At 36.6% G+C, this 20,700-nt stretch overlaps 1 protein-coding gene across 2 annotated transcripts in view; it reads right to left on the bottom strand.

Annotated features, from left to right (window-relative positions):
• Positions 1-20,700, bottom strand: part of NEGR1 (neuronal growth regulator 1) — a 941,547-nt gene that overhangs the window by 279,780 nt on the left and 641,067 nt on the right. The gene's annotated exons all lie outside the window — the stretch shown is intronic.

Raw genomic sequence — 20,700 nt, 5'->3', positions numbered from 1 at the left:
TCTTTTGTATTTAACTTTTATATTGGTGTAAGATAAATTTGAATGGATAACCTTTTCTGAGGAAATTTATGAAATTTTGTTCATATCAGTTGTCATTGCATTGTAGTTTAGATAGTTTTATCTGTACTTTTGATACTATGATTTTATATTATTAATTTACTAAGGTTAATCTACAAACTGGAAAGAAGGTAGGGTTGTGGAGAGTGTATTTTCTGAGATCTGCTGTAGAAATAATACTTCCCTATTGACAACGCATGATAATTACTGGTTCTGAAATCATTATATCTTCTCAAAGCCTACAGGCGTGGTTCTGTTTTCAATTGTTACATAGTATTGTAGAGGAGAAATCTGAGGATAGCTTGATTTTGAAGTTTTCTTTGTAGGTGTGACATTTATTTTTTGCTGGATAGAATTCTGACATTATATTTACTTAGGAATATGGTTTGAATGTTTTTATAAGATACATTTAAGATTACAGGCTTTTTTGAATTCTTTAAAAAATTACTTCAGTGGCCAGCACTGTGGCATGGCAGGTAAAACCACCACATGCCATGCCAGCATCCCATATGGCTGCCAGTTCGAGTCCTGTCTGCTCCAGTTCCAGTCCAGCTCTCTGCTATGGCCTGGGAAAGCAGTATACTTGGCCCAAGTCCTTGGGCCGCTGCACTCATGTGAGAGACCCCGAAGAAGCTCCTGTCTCCTTGCTCCTTGCTTCCGATTAGCGTAGCTCCCAGACACTGCGGCCAATTGGGGAGTGAACCAGAGGTTGGAAGACCATTCTCTCTCTCTCTCTCTCTCTCTCTCTCTCTCCCCCCTCTGCCTCTCTTTTTCTCTGTATAACTCTTTCAAATAACTAAGTAAATCTTTTTTAAAAAGTTTACTTCAATTAATAATTTAAATATTGCTATTTTAGTTCTTATTTTACCTAAAAAACCTTATAATTAACAAGCTAGATACAAGTTTGTAGACCTGTATGTCATCTTATCTTTCATAGTTTTCATTTCATTGGCATTTTCACCCTGTATTTGACAACTTTGCAATCATCCTCAGCAATGTATTATTTTGTTTAGCTCATTCTTAAAAGTTATACCAACAAATTCATGTACTTTATTGTGTATTGTTTCTTATTCATATTGATTCATGTAGAAACTGTACTTTACTTTCATTTTTTCCTAAGTCCGTCAAATGATTTTAATTCACATTTTATTCATTTTTCTTTAGATTTTCTGCTCCCAAATAGACTTACCTTTTTAAGTAATTTTAAAAATAAAGACTCCAGATTTATTTTTATCTTTTTTTTTTTTTTTTTTGACAGGCAGAGTGGACAGTGAGAGAGAGAGAGAGAAAGGTCTTCCTTTACCGTTGGTTCACCCTCCAATGGCCGCCGCGGCTGGCGTGCTGTGGCCGTTGCACCGCGCTGATCCGAAGCCAGGAGCCAGGTGCTTCTCCTGGTCTCCCATGCGGGTGCAGGGCCCAAGGACTTGGGCCATCCTCCACTGCACTCCCTGGCCATAGCAGAGAGCCGGCCTGGAAGAGCGGCAACCGGGACAGAATCCAGCACCCCGACTGGGACTAGAACCTGGGGTGTCGGCGCTACAGGCCGAGGATTAGCCTATTGAGCCATGGCACTGGCCTTTTTACCTATTTTAAACATAGAGGCACAAATACACACACACACTCTCACACACACACACACACACACACCATGCACAGATCCTCCTTCACTAGCTCATTCCTCAAATGCTCACAATAGCTGGGACTGGGCCAGTCTGAAGCTGGGAGCCTATAACTCAATCCAAGGTCTCTCAATGTAGGTGGTAGGGACCCAAGTACTAGGAGGTACTACAAGATACCACTTGCAGGTACACATCAGCTGGAAAACAGAATTGGAAATGGGGCAGAGACTTGAACTCTGGCACTCCTAAGCAGCATCTTCACTACTGTCGCAAATATTCACCCCATCACAATCTATATATGTAATCTAGTGCTAACGAACATTTGGATTTATTTAGATATATTCTCCTCCTCTCTGGTTGTTTTTAGTTTTGTTTCTGTTGTAAATATTGTCTTTACAAGCATTCTAATACATGTAAACATCTCCAAGACATATTCTTCAGAACAAAATATCCAGGTTGTAGAGCATGAACATGTTCAACTTTCTGGAAGGTGATACAAGTCACTTCGTGAAGTTATTGTTTCAATATACATTCTCCTCAAGGGACAAAAAGGTTCTCTTTGTATCTTGTTCTTACAAAAAGATAAGATATTTTATGATATTTAAATTGTTAGCCTATGCATCTGAAATGGTGTATGTTTATGGCTTTAATTTGTATTTCCTTTTAGCCAATGAGATTGGACATTTTTCAAGTGTTTATGATGCAGTAGACTTTCCTGTACTGTAAAATACCTATTGTATCTTTTGTTATATTTTATGCAATTGCTTATTTTCCTATAATTTCTTTACATTTTCTAGATATTTAATAGTCATTGGATTTATCACTTCAATTCCTTTGTAGTTAGTAACTTTCTATTTGTCCTGGTGTGGGTAGGACAAGCAGTAAGAACTTATATTTTTCCTAGCCAGTTTTAAAAGAAATGCCTTTACATTTAATCCAGGTATACGAAATTTGCTACATCTTTTTATAGATGATCCTTTTCTGCCTAGATATTGTTGGTTTGCTAAGAGATTTTGTTAAATTACTTGATCAATTTTGATAGCAGCATCTTCTTTCATCATTTTGATTTCTTTAAGCATATTCACATCTTGTTTCATATTCTATTTGGAATATCTCCAGTGTTTGCAGTATTTGTGTCTCTGATTCATCACTTGTTTTTTGCTTGCTTTTCTGCTGGTGGCTTGTTTTCTCTTTTGTGCACTGGCTTTTCAATTGAGAATTCGTGCTTCTTAAAATCTTTCTATGGAAACATTTTGAAGCTTGTGTTTAAAATATGATTTGTAGGGAGTATTACTTTTCTGCCATCAGTCATTTAAGAGACCTGCAATTCTGCCACTCATTTAAACTACATTTTATTATTTATTTATTTGTATTAGAGAGAGAGAGAGAGAAGGTAGAGAAGGAGAGAGGAAGAGATGAAGAGAGTGGGAGAGAGGGAGGGAGGAGAAAGAGAGAAAGAGAGAGAGAGGGAGAGAGAGAGAGAAAGAAGAAGAAGAAGGAGGAGGAGGAGGAGGAGGAAGAGGAGAAGGAGAAAGAGAAGGGATCTTATTCAACTAGTTCTTTTCCTAAATGCTTGCATCAGCTGGGACTGGATCAGGCCTAAGCAAGGAACCTGAATCTCCAATGGGCCTTGCCGTGTGGGTTACAGGAACCCAACTGCTTGAACCATCATCTGTCTCCCAATGTCTACATTAGGAGGAAGCTGAAATTCTAAGTGGAGCTGGCACTCAATCCCCGGCACTCGGATATGAGATGCAAGTGTCCTAAGTGGCATCTTTACCAGTGTGCTAAATGCCTGCTCCTAAACTAAGTTTTCTATGTGGTATTTCTTAAACTCTATATGTAGTATGAATCCAGCCACAAATCTGGGACTATACCTTGTAATTGAAAATTCTAAGAGAATACTATTTTCTTTCATACAACTCCCTCCCTTGCTCCATTACCCTGTGTCTGGATGAGAAAAGGCATAGCAAGGTGAATTTTGTGTTTTCTTGTGTCACCTCTTGAGTGTATCACCCTTCATTGCCCCACAAGGGGAAGGTCTCACTAAAGAACAGCCCTGTGCCACAAAAGCCAATAGCTCCATTGCCAACCTCCCAAGATTGGCAAACTAAAACCGGATACCATCACCGCAGCTGATCAGAATGCATTTCTCCGCATAATAGCACTTGGTGGCAGATTATGGCTTCTAATTTGTTTCTGAATTTTCCACGAGCTTAGCTATGTTGTAAAAAGATTATTTCATGTTCTAGCTAGCTTTTGACAACTTTACATGTTTAATGTTGGAAGAGGTTTTTGTGTACATGTGATATGTTGATGGTAAGAAGTAATAAATTACCAACTTGCTTTTCATTACAATTGGTCATCTCCATGATGTACCTTTTTTGTTATTTATCTTTTTATGGTGGTGTGATACTTTTGTGGAGGAAATAGTTTCCTTTTTATATTTATTAATAAAAAGAGAACACATTTTATGTATTTCATACATACAGTTCTAAGAAGGTAATCATACTTTCCTCCCTCCTCCTCTCCCTTCCTTAGCACCACTCTTTCCTTCCTTTCTTTTTTCTTTAATGTTGCAAAGAGATACTTTCAATCCATTCTGTAATCACAGGCTTAATTTACCACTAACCACAATATTCAACAAGTAAAAAGTAGGAAGACCACAGTTTCACAGCAGTAAAAACAGGGTTAAAAACAGCAATCACATCACAGGATGTCAGTTTCATCCCTCTACATTTTTGTAGTCTACATTAGCTGCCAAATACCATAGAAAACATATGATGTGTTTATTTTTGTGATTGGCCTATTTCATTAAGCCTAATGGTTTCCAGTTGTATCCATTTCATTGCAAAAGACAAGATTTCCTTCTTTTATATGGCTGAGAGATAATCTATAGTGTATATATGCCACAATTTCTTTCTCCAGTTATCAACTGATAGACATCTGGGTTGATCTCGTATCTCAGCTATTGTTAATTGAGCTGTAATAAAGATGGGGGTTCAGCTAACTCTGTCATATGCTGATTCCATTTTGTTTAGGTAAATTCAGCTTCTCACTTTGCATCATGTTTAATTTTTTTTTCTATAATCAATCACTTAAGTTTTAAAAACTGCTGTTCTTTGTCTCTGGTTTTAGTGCATATTTGCTCAGGTCTCTCCTCCATCACATAATGTTCAGAGTTCTGATGTGACGAGATGATTTTCACTTCACGGGTATATGGTTTGTAAATACCTCACCACCTGCCAAACACACACAATGTTTTTGATTGCTGGTTGGATGCATTTTACAGTCAAAGTGCAAACCAAGCCAATGGACGAAGCTCTTCTCTCCTTTCCTGTGTCTAGAAAGATGAGTCAAATACAATTTTCAAAGTTAACTTGACTTCCTTTTCCATCTTTAGGCCCTTGTGCAATAACATTTAGAAGCAATGTAACGCTACAATTCCCAACATTTTGGGTGCTAGTATTCTTCCTTTTTATTTCCACACATGACATTTAAAATTTTGAAAACAAACTCTATGAATTGTAGTGAGCCAGGGGCTAAAGGAAGATAGGGAACAATTCCCTACATGCCTTCAGAGGCTGCCATCACACACAAACTCTGCAGTTTTCTCTTTGATGCAGACTGAAAGTTTCTTAGCCAAGTTCAGAGAGAGAAATGAAGTTTTCTATATTTTTTCAGACAAGCAGATGGCTTTGTTTCCATGAGTTTAAACTAGGTGGAGGTCCTAGTTCATTCAGACTGCTGTAACAAAACACCTGAGACTGAGTAATTGATAAATAATAGAAATTTGTTCTTCATATTTCTGGAGGCTGAGAAATTCACTGTCAAAGCCCGGTACTCTCTGGTTTGTAGTTTGGGCCTTGCTATTGCAAATTCATGCACTGTGAAGTAGAGAATAAGTATTCTTCAATCTCTTTTATCACAAGAACATTAATTCAATGTAGGATAATGGAAACCTGAGGACTTAATTCCCTAAGGGGTCCAGATCTCAAGATTCTCACACTGGAGATCAAGCTTCAACATGTGAATTTTGGAGGGACAGCAACAGAAACAAGATTATGGACAGATCATGGTTTTTCATAGTCTGTCTCTTAAGCCTTTCAATTTATCTAAATTCCTTCTGGATTCTGGTTTTCTGTATGTTTTAGAGTTTGGAGGTTTTTTCAACCGGTGTTCATTTTTCTGTGTTTTCAGTTGTATTTTCTCAGGAAAGTTTATATCAGAGGTTCATGGCTAGATGCTATTTTGAATCCAGTTTTTTTTAATACAGTTTTGAGATAAATCATATGTAGCCTCAAAGGCATGTTACTCATAGATTTGTATTCACCATGACTCACAAAATTTGTAAGGAGAAATTTAGTAGGCTATGATTCATGTAGAAGGAAATAGGAACCCATTATTCTGTATTCTTCTCAGAAAAAAAAAATTATCATTGATCCTGGGCTAGATTTCTGAAATTATACTGAGGCAAAAACTAATATTTTGTCCAAGGTTTTGTGTCCTACATCCCTGGTTGTGTTAGTCAGAAGAGGCTAAACTTCATGAACACACGGACAGAAACAAATAATGGGTCAATCAAAAACAAATTTCATTTTCACTCACTTAAAAAACTATAGTAGATCAGGTTAGTGAAGGGTAAAGAATGAAATGGGGTAAGAGGTAGGGGTACTAAGTTACACACAATCATTCCAGGACACAAGGTCATGGCAGCTTGTTGTCTTCAACATGCAGCTTCAAGGTCACACTGTAGGTTACCGTCTCCATCAGCCAGAAGGAGAAGGAAGCATTGGCAGATCACACAGGAAGTATTTCAAGACCAAGCCTGGAAGTGGCCTACCTCACTTGTTTATATTTATTCACAAGAAATCAGTCTCACAGACAAAGCTAATTTCACAGGAGTGCAATAACAGGATTAAAAACTGCTTTTGTGGCCAGCATCATGGTGCAGCAGATTAGGCCACCTCTTACAAAGCCAGCATCACATACTGGAGGGCCAATTCAAGTCCTGGCTGCTCTGCTCTCAATCCAGTTCCCTGCTAATGTGCCTTGGAAAGACATGAAAGGTGACCCATGTACCTGGTTCCCTGCTAACCATGTGGAAGACCCAGATGGAAAACTGGGCCCCTGGCTTTGGCCTGTTGCAGCCTGGCCATTTTGGCGATTTGGGGAGTGAACTAGCTGATGGAAAATCTCTCTGTTTCTCTCTCTCTCTCTCTCTCTCTCTCTCTGTCACTCTGCCATTCAAATAAATAAAATAAAATTTTTAAAAAATCTCTACTGACCTGGAACTCTTTAAAATGGATTTGGCAAACAACTTGAAATATATGCCACATTAGATAATCTAGAAAATTCTAAAAGAGTTAGAAATGTGCCAGGGGACTCCAATACAATACCATCAAGACTGCATGTACCAATGCCATCTCACTAGTCCAAGTGATCAATTTCAATTCACAATTGATCACGCTGATAGGTCCAAGAGTCAAAGGGATCACACAAACAAGACTAGTGTCTGCGAATACTAACTGATAGAATAAAAAAGGGAGAGAATGATCCAACATGGGAAATGGGATACACAGCAGACTCATAGAATGGCAGATGTCCTATACAGCACTCTGGCCTCAGAATCAGCCCTTACAGTGCTCGGATCTGGCTGAAGAGCCCATGAGAGTATTTTAGGCATGGAAAGCCAAAACACTCTGGAAAAAAAAAAAAAAGAGGACCTAAGTGAAAGATCTCTGTGAGTGAGATCCCAGTAGAAAGAACGGGCCATCAAAGGAGGAGGTACCTTTCTCTGAAGGGAGGAGAGAACTTCCACTTTGACTATGACATTATCTAAATAAGATCAAAGTCAGTGAACTCAAGAAGCTTCCATAGCCTTGGCAACTCATGACTAGAGCCTAGGGAGATTTCTGACACCATAAGTCAACAACAGGAGTCACTGTGTACTTACTTCTCATGTGGGATCTATCTATCCTTAATGTGTTGTCCAATGTGAAGTAATGCTATAACTAGTACTCAAACAGTATTTTACACTTTATGTTCTGTGTGGGTGCAAACTGATGAAATCTTTACTTAATATATACTGAATTGATCTTCTGTATATAAAGATAATTGAAAATGAATCTTGATGTGAATGGAATGGGAGAGGGAGTGACAGATGGAAGGGGTGCGGGTGGGAGGGAAGTTATGGGGGGAAAAGCCTTTGTAATCCATAAACTGTACTTTGGAAAATTATATTTACTAAATAAAAGTTTTAAAAAAAGAAAATTCTAAAAGAACACTGGACTCAGTAGAGTTGCACAGCTTAACTACGAAAGAATTCACAAATCATCAGATCCATCTATGTTCTGTTTGGCTGTGTAGAGCAACTCATGAGAGGCATAGCAAAGATGGTGTCTGCAAGTGAATTATATGGCTTCAGTGTCTTTTTGACATGTAGAGAGAAAAACCAGAAGGTTTGTAAAACCTATATATCATAAAGATGAAATAGTATTAACAGATGTAGCATTTGTGAACTTCAGCTAATTACTGATACGTCTCCCTCCCTCCTATCATGTAAATATACACTGGCTGTCTGTACTAACACAGGAAACACACTTAACACCTGTTCTACAGAACACTTAATTGTTTATACTAGGTCAATGATTTATTGCAAAAAACTTTAACATACATTAGGCTATTCTGTCTCATTACAATACTTAAAAACTTAGAAATTTTACCCAAATTTCAGATGCTAACATTGAAGCAATCATGGAGTGAGTATGAGATCTTTTATCTTTACAATTACCACCAAACTATTTTTAAATAGGAGCTGCTTTCAGGTCTCCAAGGTGGGTGGCAGGGACATTAGCAGAGATCTGGATAGGGAGTAGAACAGTGCAGCCTCAAACCAAAATCTATATGGGATGCCAGTGTTGCAGGCAGCAGTTTAACTCCCTACATCACAACATTGGTCCCGTAAGGGAATTTTGAACATAGAACACACACGGGATGTTATTAATAGAACTTTATTTTCCTACACTTCACCTATGGAATCCCAGCACGGTGGGCATTTCTGTTGTGTTTGTGTGCTTAGTTTTTGGTTGCAGCGCTGTTCATGCTGCACGATGCTGAGACATCATTATGTTGACTGCTATACAAAAGCTCTTATTTCAGACAATGTGTGAATAAACCTATTTTGAATACAGCATAATTTCCAAGGATTATTATTTATTGTGATTGTTTTTCTATTCATGGATGGAGAATCCTAATTTTCCTGTTTCTTCACTTTATTTCAGTGTCAGCCCATTCTGACAGCACCTGTGCATGTTCTGGTTCTTCAAATCTTTCCCTCATTACACATAGTGCTTCTATGTTCTCATCCTTCAGCTTCCACTATCTTCTTAAATGTCTCTGGAGCTTATACAATTTATCAAAGATAATTAGGTTCCTTTTTCAATTTATGTGTGCAGGCAAGGTAGTATAATGAAAGCAGCCTCAGATCCAGAATCAGTACTTTAAAGTTCTTTTGACTATTTCTGTGATCGCTGCAATCTAATTTCCAAAAATTCCTGAACTTAGATGTACACAACCATACAGTGGAGAAATCTGGATGACTTAAAAATTACTTAATTTACTTACGTGAAAGCCTGAGAGGGAAGAGAGGAATAGCAAGGAGGAGAGAGAGAAAGAGAGAAAGAGAAAGAGAAAGAGAGAAAGAGGGAAAGAGGGAAAGAGAGAAAGGAAGGAAGGAAGGAAGGAGGGAGGGAAGGAAGGAAGGAAGGAAGGAAGGAAGGAAGGAAGGAAGGAAGGAAGGAAGGAAGGAAGGAAAAGTGAGAGAGAGAAATAAGAGAATTCCTGCGCACTGTTTTTATCTCCAGATTTTTGCTACAACTAGGGCTGACTCGGGCTGAAGCCAGGAGCCCATAATTCCATTACAGTCTCTCAGGTGAGTGATGGAGACTCAACTACTTTGCATGACCTGCTTCCTTCCAAGGTTTGCATTAGCAGGAAGTTGCAATTGGAAACAGAGCTAGGACTCAAACCCAGACACCATGAATTGGGTGTGGACATGCCAAGAGGAGTTTTTTTTTTTTTTTTAACTTTTATTTAATGAATATAAATTTCCAAAGTACGATTTATGGATTACAATGGCTTCCCCCCCATACCGTCCCTCCCACCCACTACCCTCCCCTTTCCCACTCCCTCTCCCCTTCCATTCACATCAAGATTCATTTTCGATTATCTTAATATACAGAAGATCAGCTTAGTATACATTAACTAAGGATTTCAACAGTTTGCTCCCACACAGAAACATAAAGTGAAAAATAATAGATGATTTTTTTTAAATGATGATGAAATCAGATCAGACCTATTGTCATGTTTAATCCCAGTGAGAGTCAAGTTGGGAGTTGATAATTTCTTTTTTCTTTTTTTTTTTTTTTTTTTTACAGAGGATCAGTTTAGTATACATTAAGTAAAGATTTCAACAGTTTGCACCCCCATAAAAACACAAAGTGAAATATATTGTTTGAGTACTCGTTATAGCATTAAGTCTCAATGTACAGCACACTAAGGACAGAGATCCTACATGAGGAGTAAGTGCACAGTGATTCCTGTTGTTGACTTTACCAATTGACACTCCTGTCTATGGCATCAGTAGTTTTAACCACTACAAGCAATGCCTACTCCAGACTTTGGGTGATTTTACAATAACTTATCAACCATGTGTGTTTATTTATTTATTCAAGCTGTAGAAACTAAGGCACTTGTGTGAGTATTAGGAGTAATAATAGTATACTCATATGCTATTGCAGTTCAAGTATTATACATAGTTGATCCTCACATTTCTTATTTTACAGTTGAGGAAACTAACACCAAGTCTAATAGCTTGAATATACTCATATTGTCATACGTGGCAGAGCTAAGGATCAAAGCCAGGGAGACCAGCTCCAGAATCTCCTCTTTCCTTGCAGCCATTTGCTCTCCTATATAGACACAAACACAAAGGTGAATCAGAGAGGTCTCCCTTTTCATTGAGAATGCTAGGCACAGAAACAAAGCTATGGGAGAAGTGTTTTATACGAATACTTTCAATATAGAAAGTCTGTGGCCTTGAACCAGTCACTGTATAGTTTAACATGTATTGTGGCACTTGCTTCTCACAACAAACCACAGATGTGTGTGTAATTATCTTCACCTTTGTTTTTTATGTAAGGAAACTAAGCCCCTGGGATGCCAACTAATATTCCCAGTGACTGATTTGGGATTAGAACTCATTTTCACATGATTCCAAATCCTGTTTGTGTTACCCTTTTGCAATCTCCCTTGCCAAAATAACACTTTTGCTTTGAAATATTCTGAGATTTGTTCCTGTATTCCTGTACTTATTCTTTGAATTCAATGCTAAAGGCCAAAAAGCCAAATATTCCGGTAATGAATGAGATAATTAAATTATCAACTTTAATAATTTTGCGAAGAATTCGCAAAATAGAAGGAGAGAGTATCTAGATTCATTTGACACTCAAGCCAAAGAGTGACTTTAAGCCTTTCTCTCTGCCTTTTGAGAGTTGAATCCATGGAGTATATGAAAAATATGGATATCCAACATCAGAAAAACTTAAAAGGATCTTAGCAATAAGTGGTACCATAGAGTTATTCTTTTGTTTTTATATGGAAGAATTGAGACCTAGAAGTTTAAGTTTTCATCCAGAGTTGTAGAATGAGTTGAGAAACTGAGTTAAAACTGGAATTCAAATTTCTGCCTTGTTGTTCTGTCTAGTTCTAGTTTTCCTATAATCTAAAATTTTATTGCCACTAGTGAATTTTCAAACAGCAATTGTATCCACTTGTTCATAGGTAAATATAATATATATTGTTTACTACATATATTATCATATATAATATGAATATAATATAGACTGAATAATTCACTGTTAGGTAAATAGTTATTTAGAAATCTGTCTATTTACAGTATTTCCAGGGTGATTAATCCTTATCATGTGAAGAATCCTTTCAAGAATTATTTTAGCAATGCTACAAAGATGGGAAGAAGAGGAAAAGGAAGAGAGGAAGCACACATGACAAATGAAAGGGGTGGGCATTTGATACTTGGAATGAGAACATTCAATTTCTAAGTGCCTAGTTTGAGTTTTGGCTCTTTTGTTTCTAATCCAATTTCCTATTAATGTGCACCCTGGGAGACAGCAGGTGATGGCCAAAGTACCTGGGTTCCCTGCTACCCACGTGGAGACCTGGATGGAGTTCAGGGCCCCCCTGGTTGTTCTGCATATTTGGAGAGTGAACAAGCACATGGAGGATATCTGTTTGTCTGTCTCTCTGCCTTTCAAAGAAAAGAAAACTTTAAAAATGATGACAGAAAAGCATAGTAACATGCCAACAAACATGACAAAGGGAGAGAGAAAATAAGTAGATAAAGAAAAAAATGAGCAGGGACAGAGAAATCAAGCTAAAATGTGCAAAGGATGTATCCCCACAACTTGGCCCTTGTGTTTCAAAGTTTTCAATCACAATTCTACATACTTTCATACTCTGCCTCTAATCATTCCAATTCACTCTCTCACACACATATGCACACATACACAAAACGCATGGATATATGCAATGTTATACATGAGAATATTTGCCAGTTCCTATGAAGTTTAATAATATGATGGGGCAAAAATACAGGAAGTTTTATACATATTGCTTCATCCCATAAATGACTCCAAATTGTTCAGTTAAAAAAATTCAGTTCCAAAAAGTTATAATGCTGCATATATATATTCTCACTAAGGTAATATACAGATAAAATTGGATTTAGTTGAATACAGGCTTATAAACTGTATATGTGTATGACAGATTATTTAAAACCTGTACATAATTTTGAGGAACAAATTCAGAAGGCCACCCTGTGATTTTCTGAGATAGGGCCTTTGACAGCTTATGAATATATAAATCTGGATGATGAAGACACCATCACAAATGCACACATGTGCAAGTTAAACACATATATGTGTGCATTTGTTTTTGCTGCTGCTATGCCTTTACTGACTTCATTATTTTTCTTTGGTTTTTCATGGAGTTATTTTCATCCCAGAGCATTTCCACCCTTTTCAGAAATTGCTTTCTTACTAGTAGCTGATGGTGAAACTATTTTATATCAACTTCTCTTTACATTGCTTTTCTGAAATTATGAATACCAATGCAGAAGGAACTATAAGTGAAACTGAAACAGATGCTAATCTAGCAAAAATTCTGTTTATGCATCAAGGCAAGGAAATTTTTAATCTTTCACTTTTATAATAAGGAATAACAATAAAAATTCTGCATATTTTTGTTTAAGAAGATACATACTTTTTTGCAGATGCATTTTGACTTACCATGTTCAAAAGCAGAAAATATCACTCAAAGACCCTTAACATTGAAAGTGCTCTCAAAACATAGCTAAAAGTGTAGATGAATATACTGAAGTTAAACTGGTTTCTAGACTCATCAAGCTCAGAGTCTTGACACAGTGGTCAATTTAAGTGTATGTCTAATAGTTAAACAGAGGGCTATTGTTTTCTCAAAAGGAAAAAAAAATCATGTATTCTGTAACTGCATGTTATCATAATACAATTTTATTTCACCCAAAGGATTACATAAAACATAGAACTGATTATGAACTTTAAATATCATGAATGTCTCAAGGGGAAAAAAAAAAGGTTAATTCTTTGCTTTTTTATGTTGTGCTGTTGAGAAGAAACATTTTGTTTAAGAACGTTTTTGGGTGATTGTATGTTTCTAATAGTCAGTATTCAGTACCTTCAGGGTATTACTATTTTTGACTCTTGACCTTGGTATGAAAAAGTAGAAATCTTCGAAGTATTTTCCATAGATGTAAAAAATAAAAATATCTAATATATTTTTCTAATATTCAGTTGTACCTTGGAATAGTCTATAATATCTAAGTTACTATTTTTTGGTTCTAAATATGAGCGTGTAAATTCATTAACTCCCATATACCTTGGTCCTGGGTCCCACTGTAATACCCATCCCTCTCTCCTATTTCTCTTATTGGGCTAGTGAAGCCCATTGAAGCCCATCATTGATTCTTATGAAGCTAAGCAAATCCCTTTTAGTCCTTCTCTGTTTCCTCCTCCCCTCCTCCCTTCCTTCCTTCTTTCCTTCCTTCCTTCCTCCTCCCTTCCTTCCTCCTTTCCCTCTTTCCTTCCTTCCTTCTTCCTTATTATTTAAAAAATGTCAAATTCAATTTTGTTCTTCAAATTTCATAAAAGTCAAGGTCTCTTAGAAACTTTCAATGATGTCCCAGAGCTGTATTTGATATCTTTCCAATAAGCTTGAATAGCAACTTGGGATAGTTTAAAGCCCATGTCATAATATTTTGTAATTTTATGCTTCTTTTGTCTTTCTCATTTTCTCATTAATAAATTTGCTGAAAACTGGTATCACAGGACCTAGCACTTTGATTATAACATCGTAAGAAATGAGTAAATAATTAAATAAAATTATGTATAAATAAATAAATAAACACAGAAGTGCTGAGGTGCTTTATGGGCACTCTACAGAAGGCGTATGAATTAATCCTTTACTTAGATGACAACTTGCATTTATTGTGCCCTAGGTTGCTTCAGATAAGTGTTAATTAGATTGAAAAGCAACAAATACAGCAAAGAAACCTAAATTAGAAGCAGGTATGAAAGCTGAGACAAATAAAAGTAAAACAGCATAAAATTTCACTAGAAATAAAAAAGTAAGGTGATTTTTATGAATCTGAATAGCATTCAGTTCTCTTCTGTCCCCAAGACAATATCCTGTCCCATTCAAGTTTGAATGCAGCATTTTCTCTTTATTCAAAGTGATGGCTACTTGTCATCTGCAATTTCTTCAAGTTTAAGTTTGACAGTCCAGCCTAAATTGCTCAACATTTTGAGAAAACTTTTATGAATAGCTTAGGAAAAGTGGTCATTTCCCTGGAAGCCTCCTCCTTCTCTCTGTCTCCCTGGTGGCCCCTCATTTGAGGCTTTAATACAATTGTACTAAGCTGTACTAATTGGAACATTCTATTCCACATGCTAGAAGCTAGTTATATTGGAAGATAAAGTGCAAATTTGCATATATGAATATGTAGCAGATGCAAATAATGCACAAATATGTGCTTGTGATTTATTGGATAAAATCTTAGTTCACAGTATACCTAAAAATGTCTTTACTATTTATTTGATCATAGGGGGAATTACTCAATTCTATTATATTGAAAATTATACACAAAATCATTTCTGATACAAAGTAAATGGTTAATATATGAATTAGGTAGTCATGAATAAGAATTAAAATAATGTCTAGACTTCTTTTTACTTTAATCTAGTTGGTTTTATATTTTTTACAGTTAATGAATAGCTTATTTAATTCATGTCTGTTTTGTTCTTGAAAATCAGGGAAGATAATAAATGTTTTATTATCTAAGCACCTCTATTTTTTATATGTAAAAAAAGAGGGTTAGTGCTTCTTTTCTATGTGTTAAAGCATTATAAATATCAGGCTATCTCTATTAAACCCACCCGAAAGATTTGGTAGAAAAAAGTTGTTTTAGAAGTAGATTAATTAACATTTGATGTACTAATTTTCTTTTAATAAAAAGTTTTAATTGTGAAACAAAACAAGTGGAATGATTTATTAGAGGGTTTCTAGTATCTTTTTTTTTTTTTTGTCAGAGTTATACAGTGAGAGAGAGACCGAAAGTTCTTCCTTTTCCGTTGGTTCACCCCCGAAATGGCTGCTACGACTGGCACGCTGCGCTGATCCAAAGCCAGGAGCCAGGTACTTCCTCCTGGTCTCCCATGGGGTGCAGGGCCCAAGCACTTGGGCCATCCTCCACTGCCTTCCCGGGCCACAGCAGAGAGCTGGACTGGAAGAGGGGCAACTGGACAGAATCCGGCGCCTCAACTGGGACTAGAACTCTGGGTGCCGGCGCCACAGGCGGAGGATTAGCCAAGTGTGCCACGGCGCTGGCTGAAAGTTTCTATTATCTTCAATAATTCATTCATTCAACTATTTTCTTGGCTGTTCTTCTAAGGACCAGATACCGTTTTATCTATACACAAAGGGCAAGATATTCTTTATAGTATACAGCTCATATCCTAAAGTATGCTGACTTAATACATACATTAAAATATACACATATACATACATATACCCATGTGTTAGGGGGACTTCAAGAAGTTTGTGGAAAGTAAGAGATAAGTTTATTTTAGTGCAAAAAATTTGAAATTTATGCATTGTTTTTTCATAATATACATTTCCAAAGACTTTCTGAATTATTCTCATAAATATTATAATAATGTATATATATAAATTATATATCATTGTCTTGAATTTAAAAAGTAAATTTAAGCATCAGCTGGGTGAAATAGCTTACCAAGTTTTCAAAACCTAGTAAATTATAGAATAGTAAACTCTCTGTTAATAATCATAGTAAAGTATATTGGACTATAATGCCCATTTCTAAAATATCCTCTCCAAATCAGAAAAACATTCACAAATAGCATGGAGAATAAATCGCTTCTGTCATCAGACCACAAATCTACCCCTCTTACTAGAAGTATTTATGTGTGTGTGTTGGGGTCGGAGGAGTCAAGATCTTCCTTCCCCTAAGCTTTGCTGATATCTCCTGCTGAGATTCTGGTCTCCTATGTAGAGGTACATTATTTGGTTAGTTTAATGATACTTTCTAAATTTTCTAGAGTCGAGATTTGGCTTCCAATATATGAAGTTTGTTGATTTTCGAGTCTCTAGTCTCTCCTTTCCTCACCATACTTCACTGCTTCCTGCTTTTCCCAATTCAGTTGAATTCATGGACCACCTGGAATTCATTCAATTTTTCCATTTTGTAATTAACAATAAAAATTATAGGCCTAGTATACTCTAGGCTGCTTCCATGGATGAAAAACAAATGCAAATAAAAAGGATATCTGTCAAATTCCAAGTCTACCTGCTGTCTCTGGGTTCCTAATCGACTGTTCCAAGTTCTCATTCCATCTCTCTTTCTCTTTCTGTGTCTCATTTGTGTGTTAATCTCTCAAGGTCACGTTATGATAATTTGCATTATTCTTCTTTATTATTTTAATTTGATTTTTATATGACAATAAATACACACAAAAACAAGAGTAAAAGAAAGACAAATACAAGAAGAATTATCACTTGCAATCTCTATACAAAAATAACAATTTGTATCAAAACTGAAATAGCCTACAAATTTCTTTATAGCAACACTTTCTATCAATAACTCAAAGCTCATATATTCAATCAACTAACCATCCTAATCTATATAAGTCAGTTGGGAGACTCATGTGCAGCACTCATGTGGGAGACCTGCTAAAACTCCTGGCTCCTGGCTTTGAACTAGCCTAGGTATTGTAGTTGCAGCCATTTGGGGAGTGAATCAGCGATGGTCTCTTCGCTTTCTCTCTGTCTCTCCCTCTCTCCTTGTAGCTCTGACTTTCAAATAAGTAAGTCTTAAAAAAATAAAATGAACAGAAACTTACATTCAGCTTGTGGAAGTACAAAATGTGTGACAAATATTCATGTGATACTAGGGCCTTGAAATTGTTCATAGAAAATGTGTACTATGAAAGAACTATGCATACATTTAAAAATTTTTCATACCAAACTATCTTTACTTTTCATTCCATTTTTACATGTTTTTTTGAATTCTCATTGTATCAATTATACGTGTGTGTTTTCAATAAATGATGAATATGGGAGATATATTAGATAAGGAAACATTGAACATTTCTTATAGGGAACTAAAATTTTTCTTTTTCTTTATCCTCAAATTGCTTCACCACATTACTAAATCTACCAGAGTTTATGAAAATGTATTATATCTTATCTTGGGCCACATTTGGGGAAAGTGGCAAAGTTTCTCTTGAAACTATAATTCACAAAGCAAGGGAAATTTCATATTCACAATCACTAATGATTAGCAACAATGAAAGGAAGAGCTGCCTTGAACCTGGCAGGATCCTGTCTTTGGGGAATCTCCAGGTTGGCAGGGGATGTGCAGGGCCATGCTGGTAATGTTGACCACTGAGCTCAATTTTATGCTTTTGTGAAAAAATGTTTGTTCAGTAGGCTTTGACTAATTTCCTTTGGGAAATCAAGTCAGTACAATCTGTAGGAAGTGCTCAATTTTTTATGTTTAAAGGCAGAATTTCACAAAATTAACACTTTGCAAGTATCATCACAACTAGGACAATATACACTCCAATACTCACAGGTATACAAATCACTTGTATATGTGTGATATCATTCTTAAACACAATTGCTGCTAAATACAATAAGTATTAAATATGAATTTTTATGGAACCTTTAAGAACCTTTAGGAGCTATCAAAACTATGGTTCAGGGAAGGACAAAAATGAAACTGCTCATTTAAAATAATTTAAAAATCCTCGTGAGCTCATTTACTTTAACAGGAGAAGTTATTATGTCTACAGCAATATGTCCATTTATGATTGTATATTACCTATGTAAAGCCAGTTTTTTTAAAAAAGATAATCTGTACTATGACTTTTTAAAAATATATATTTTTGTTTATTTGAAAGGCAGAGTTACACAGAGAGGGAGAGACAGAGATCTTTCATCCGCTAGTTCACTCCCAAGATGGTCATGACTGACAGGGCTGGGCCATGGAGAAAGCCAGGAGCCAGGAATATCATCCAAGTCTCCCACAGAGATGCCAGGGGCCCAACCACTTGTACCATCTCCTGTTGCCTTCCCAGGCACACTCACATGGAGCTAGATCAGAATTTGAGCACACAGTTTAGACAGGGAGCACGGGTCCATGCAAATACATTTATAAATGCATATATAATAGCTGGTTTCCTCAGTTTCCCATTTTTTTCACATTTTCTTCCAGTCAGGGACATCCTTTTAAAGACCTGTTGAGCCTATGTGCCTGGCTTATTGGACAGTTTTGACTCTGCTTTTCAGTCCTTAGTGATCGCTACTAGAAATATTACTTCCTGAATCGTTCTGTTTCTTCTTTTCCAATCCTCCCCTTCCAAACCGCATAACCCTCCAGCAAGAAAATCGACATACATATATTCAGATAAGCATGATTAGTGATAAAACGCTGAAGGATTTTTACTGATGTTATCTATTATTTCAGCATTCCAAAAGAAAGAGGAGCAGCCCTCGTTAATAGGAGTCCTGAGAATCAATAGGATCTTGGTAAAATGCGAATTTCCATGCTATGCACTCCCAAGAATTCTGATAGAGCAGGGCAGAAATATTCCATTTTAGTGAGCTTCTTAGTGGACTTTGATATAATTTGCCTGCAAGACACTATGAGAAATCTTGCTTCACAAACTGCCTTCTGATCTGGTATCATTCACATTTGCTCAGTCTAATCGAGATAGTTCAACTCCAACTATAGAGATTAGTCACTGACAAATGTTGGTTGATTACAGTGATTTGCTCTGGCAGACAGCTCAACTGTCAGGAGTTTTTTAAGTTATTTTTTTTTCACCCATGAAACTACAAGACTCACAATAATATGAAACAACCACTGATTAGCTTTAGAGTTTCTGGGTATATATATGAAACAACTTCTTCTGATCCATAGTATAATACTAAGGACAAAGTAGCAAGGGTCATATAAAAAATAAATAAATGGAATGAAAAAAATTTAGGCTGCATCTTGGAAGTACTTTGGGTAAAGTATTATTTTTGCAAAGGCATTTTATTCAAGGAACAATGTGAACATGTTTGAAAGAAAGACTAAGGGGGGCTATTTTTAAAAAGTAAAGACCACTGCAATCATTGTAATTGAGGTCATAGGATATCCAAAAAATATTTATTTTTTTGACAGGCAGAGTGGACAGTGAGAGAGAGAGACAGAGAGAAAGGTCTTCCTTTGCCGTTGGTTCACCCTCCAATGGCCGCCGCGGCCAGCGTGCTGATCCGAAGGCAGGAGCCAGGTACTTCTGGTCTCCCATGGGGTGCAGGGCCCAAGCACTTGGGCCATCCTCCACTGCACTCCCTGGCCACAGCATTTTGAAAAATTATCTTAGTATTTTGGGGGTATTTAGAGAAAGGGAGCATAATGATGTACAACATATGTTGTAAATTCCTAGCAATTATGTCCATGGGAAATTTCTTTCTTAATTTTCTCAACATTTTTCAAACTAAATAGAATTAAGTCACCAGGTTAATAGAAGTATCACAGTACAGCTCTTTTCCTTGAGTAGAGGTAAGCATAGTTCATTTCCATTAGGTTTGATTGAGGGTTTTCATTTGCTATGGTTTGAATAGAATTCAGCTCCTGAACTCCTACAGATGTTTAACAACAAAGTCACATGGTCTTGGTACTAAGAGGGTGGGAACTTAGTCCAATTTTGGTGATGCAGGTGAGCTTCAGGGGGGGTCCTTAGGTCTTTGGAGGCATGACCTTGGAAGGTAGTTCTTATGAGAGGGTTGGTTATAAAATCTGAGTGCGGCATATAGCCGTAATCTCTTTTCCTGGCTCGCCTGTGATCCTTTCTTTGGCCACTTTCCCTCTAACTATATGCTACTCTATGATACCTCAGGACTCTGCCAGCAAGAAAATCATCACCAGATGCCAAACAACAGGGTTGCCTGATCTTTTACAGCAAACCTCCAAAGCCATGAGCCAACATAAGCTTTTTTCCTTTTTAAGTAGCTTATCTTAGTTCCTTCTTTGTAGTAATGAAAAGCTAATGCAACATTTAAATTAAATCCTAGTGCACTCAATGAAAAATCCATAAGGAAAAGTAAACATGTTTACCGAGTTTTATACATAAGAATAGCACAGTTTATAATGCGAGGGACTAAGATTGTATGTGAAACACTTTAATCTGTGTATCAAACTGAATTGTGAGATTACTTGAGACAACTGATGGGGGGGGGGGGGCAGGGTACTTTTTCTGCCAAGGGCCATTTAGAAATTTATAACACCATTCACAAGGAAGATAAAATGATCATCTTAAAAATTGGCCTGCTATAGCTTTATTGA

Source organism: Oryctolagus cuniculus, chromosome 7 (assembly GCF_964237555.1).
Source record: "Oryctolagus cuniculus chromosome 7, mOryCun1.1, whole genome shotgun sequence".
Classification (NCBI taxonomy): domain Eukaryota; kingdom Metazoa; phylum Chordata; class Mammalia; order Lagomorpha; family Leporidae; genus Oryctolagus; species Oryctolagus cuniculus.
Note: the sequence above shows the minus strand (reverse complement) of the source record. Positions and strands in the feature narration are given on the sequence as shown.